General features: G+C 47.3%; 1 protein-coding gene across 1 annotated transcript in view; it reads left to right on the forward strand.

The window, feature by feature from the left end:
* The first annotated feature begins 4133 nt into the window (after positions 1 to 4133).
* AKT3 (AKT serine/threonine kinase 3) overlaps positions 4134 to 4380 on the forward strand; it is a 325271-nt gene continuing 325024 nt past the window's right edge. Inside the window, exon 1 of the mRNA XM_046678396.1 lies at positions 4134 to 4380. This exon is cut by the window's right edge and continues 1 nt beyond it. The gene's annotated coding sequence lies outside the window, so the exon portion shown is untranslated.

Consider the following 4380-nt stretch of genomic DNA (forward strand, 5'->3'; position numbering starts at 1 on the left):
AAAAATGGATGGGGAAACTTTCTGGAACAGAAGTGTACTTACATGAGATAACTGAGGAAGGAGTTGAAGTAATTACCTAGATGAGGGGTGGACATTTACCGTCATTATTTCACTACTAGCTATTGTGTTGAAAAGTTCAATCCCCATGGAGCAGATTCTGAAACAGCCAGAAAAGCACACTACCTCATGAAATTAAAATTATGTCCCAAAATGAGGCTCTGGGATTACAACATGTACATATTAGTTTTATTGCACACATTGATTCTCCTGCACAGCCAGGAATAATCATTATGTATGCTTGTGGCTTTGGAGTTAGAACAGGAATTCTAGCCCCATGTCCCACAAACAGCTATTTAATTGTGGTCAGTAAATCTGTGACCCAAGTATCCTGAAATACTAAATGTACTGTCCAGAGATGCTTCAGTTGCTAACAGACTTAGCTGTCCAAGAGGGAAAGTGACAATATGAAGGAAAGGTTTTCATTCATACTCTACTAACGTAGCAGGAAAAATAAACCTGATGACGAAATGAGAGGGCAGTTTCCAGAGGGCTTTAAGCACCGCAGTTTCACACGGCATCAGGTTACTGACACACCTGTTCCTCAGGTACTCTCATGTGTTACTAACACAGACATCTGACCTACACCTTAAGAAAGATCTGTGAAAGAGAGAAACAGACAATTAGTACTGATAACTCTTGCAACTGACTCTTCCTATACCTGGATTTAAACTATGCTCTTTTGGAAATTGCTCTGTCAATCAGCTAGGATATTCATTCATTACAGCAGTAGACTTAACATGGTTGTTTCAGAAACCAACTGTGGCGGAGACTGGCTGGCTGTTCTCAAACCTATTTCTCTTCTTCCCTGGCTAGACTCCATTTAACGGCCCGCCTTGTTGTCAGGCATTCTAGCCAGTGGAATGTGAAAGGAGGTGATGTGCATAGAACCTTCCTTGAGTGATCCTCTGTGCTTCTTCCTCTTCTGCCAGCTCAATGTTGTGATTACGTGTTGAGCAGATCAGAGCTCTTCACGGAAGAAACTTGGATCCTAAGCATTTATAAGAATGAAACACCTGCCATTCGCAACTTTACGTGGGTGAGAAACATACTTCTATTGTTGTGTGCCGGGATAGCTTTTTGTATTTACTTGTTGTAGCAGCTAGTGTTATCTTAAGGAATATATTCACATTTACAATAAAGGAATTTTAGCTTGCTGACCACTATGTTTTAGATACTATCTAATATTTCATCACATATAACTCTCCTATAAGCTGATGAAGTAGTTGTAACTGTCATTTCACAAATGAGGAAATTAAGGCTTAGGAAAGTTAAGCAGCTTTCCTGAGACATAAATTCTGCTGAGAGAGGATTTGAACTCAGGTCTGCAAATCTCCAAGTGTGTTCACGATCTTTCCAATAAGCTATCCCAAGAGGAAAATACTGTATAAACTGCACATAGGGCACAGATGTATTTGTCCATTCATTCATTAAACAAACACTTATTCTGTGGATACTCTGTGCCATGTCCTATCCTAGACAATGCCGAAGACAAGATACTCTTTTTATTAAGGACGAGAAGCAGTGACTTAAATTTTACCTCGTCTTCAAATTCTTAATGTACTTTCTAGTTTAAATTACTCTCAAGAAATGGTAGACGTACTAAGCAATAGCTCTCAGTACCTAATTTACTCATTGGTAGTCAAGAAGAAAGAATAGGTTTCTTAAGAATTATAAATTACTACTACTGAGACAGGCTAGCCTTAAGAACATCTGGCTTAATAACGAATGACAGCTTTCTCTCTGAAATTTAGGAGAGACTTTCCTATGGATGAACATGCTGTCGCTCCTCACATTTTCGCGAGGTGATGACAATGAAGAGGAGGAGAAATGTAGCATACATTCTGTACGGAGGACCATCATGCCAGGATTGGCAGATTCGGCCAAATTCATGATGGCACAGTCTAAAAGAAAAAACAATGCTTTTAAAATAAATAATAGTTCTATAACAAATAATAGTAATCCTATAATAAAAGCCAACATGATTTTATTATAGAAACTTATGAAACTATTATAGTAGAAAAGCAAAGTAGAGCAGAAATAAAAGTTTATGCTTTTCAAATAAATGAAGCCCAGAGTATATAATCATTGTAGTTTATACAATACTTAATTTTAGGGTTTAATCTAGCTGAGATTTAATATGATCTCATGAAACTAGGAGAAATATTTTGAGGCAGTATGGCTCATAAGACAAATTTGGTTCTCACAAATACGTTGATGTTGACATTGGAAACAAATGAAAATTGCAGCTGATAAGAGATATCTAGTAACTCAGAATACCACAACTCTCAGAGTTAAATATATTTAACAGAGAATTCACGACAGTCTTTTTTAGTGCTGGTGTCATAAGGGACTATTTTCTTAAAAATAAAAAGTGGGTTGGGTTACTATAGAATAAAAATCTGACCCATTTTTGTGTTTTACTGCAAGAAATCTGTAACTGAATCGCTTTGCAGATAGGGACTGATAACTATGGGAATAAATTATGTCTATTTGATGCGCAGAAAAACGGAATAGAATTAGGTTACAGTCTGTTTATTAATTAGTCCATGATGTGCTGGGAAATTTGGGAAAAGGAGAAAAGCAGCATGTGAGGACTCTTCTCTTGGGTGGATTGTGTATCTTAAAATGGCAAGTTTTGCTCTAGAATGGTCAGGGAAAGGTTTCCCTCACAAATGGAGCAAATTGACTCAAAAAAACTCTTTTCTTCTTTAGTAGGTTTCATACTTCTGTCCACAATCCCAGTATATGTGCATTTCATAACAGAAAAGATGTGGACATAGATGTATAAATACAACTCACTATATAAACACCAGGGATAAACTATAAGAGAACGACTACCATCTCAATGCGGTCAAGACGGGGAAAAGCAGAGAAGGAAGCGCCTGTGAGGAGGAGGAACTCTTCTAACAGAAAGAACCTAAAGGTATGATAAGAATCTTGCACTGGGAGAAATAACAGGTACCTCAACAAGACTAGAGCCACGTGGCAAAATAATACGGCGTTTTCAAAGTGTTCTAGAAGCGACCAAAATGGTGCCAGAAAAAATAAACTTCTTTGATAACTTTGTGGAGGGTGATCTATGGTAAAATATGGCCACTATGCAAAAATAGTGTCTCCAATTGCAAATATTTTTAAGAACCATGAACTTCAAAAGAAAGAAATCATTATCTTCGTGGTGAGTGCAATACATGCTAGCTTGCCCAAAGTCAATGGAAACGAATATCAGTAAAAAGGGTGTAACTGTAAGAGTGAATTAGGGTCCCACTGCAACCTGTACACTGTGTGTGGCTATGACTGCCTACAGGAAGCGCCGCGGCCGACCATCGCAGAGGGGCACCGTCGGCAACGGTTTTCCGTTTTGGACTGACCCCTGCGGTGCGCAGGCTCCAAGCGCCGAGGTTACCTCCCCGCAGGGCGCCGCCCACCTCGGGGGGACCAGGTGCGGACCCCGCGAGCCGGGTCCCACCTCCCGGGAGCCGCGGCGGCGGGAGGACGTGGCGCGGGGCCGGCCGCGGCGAGGGCGGGTGGCTGCGCGGAGGAGGCGAGCCCGCTCCCGGGCCCCGGGTGCCCGCCGCGCGCCACGAGGGCGCGGGGAAACCCAGCACTTCCCGCCCAGGAACGGCTGCCCCCGCTCCCGGCGCCCGCTGGCTGGCCGGGGGGATGTTCTCGCGAGAGGAGAGGGGGCGCGGGCGCCGCGGGTTTGGGGGGGCGCGGGGAAGCCTGCGGATGAGGGCCCGGCAGGGAGGGGAGCAGAGGCGGCGGGCAGGGCCGGGGCCGGGGCAGCCGCTCCCGCCAGTCGCCGAGAGCCGGCCCCTGACGTCAGGAGTTTTCCTCAAAGTCAACAACAAGCCCCGCGGCGGCGGCGGCGGCCCGGGCGGGAGGGGGCGGGGGGCCCGGCGGGAGGGGGCGGCGGGGACCCGGAGAGGCCGCAGCCCCCGCCCGAGCCGCCGCGCCGCGCCCGCCCGCCGGCCTGGCGGCCCCGCCCGCGCGGTGTTTTCTGTGATGAATTGAATTTGTAGCCGATATCCGATTCCCATGTAGTCTCCGCCTCCTCCCGCCGCCGCCCTCCTCCCTCCCGCCGCCGCCGCCGCCGCCGCCGCCGCTCCAGCTCCGCGGCCCGGCCCGGCCGGCTCCCTCCCTCCTCCTGCAGCCCCGCGCCTGCCATCGCCGGCCGCGCCGGCTCCAGGGGCCAGAGGCTCTGCGGGGTGGGGGGGGGACAGGAGGGGAGGAGGAGGGAGGGGGACCCCCGAGTCGCCCCCTCTCCTCCCCCCGCCCCCGGCTCCATCCTCCGCCGCCGCCCGAGCAGCTGCGGGGCCGCCG

Source organism: Equus quagga, chromosome 12 (genome assembly GCF_021613505.1).
Source record: "Equus quagga isolate Etosha38 chromosome 12, UCLA_HA_Equagga_1.0, whole genome shotgun sequence".
In the NCBI taxonomy this organism is placed as follows: domain Eukaryota; kingdom Metazoa; phylum Chordata; class Mammalia; order Perissodactyla; family Equidae; genus Equus; species Equus quagga.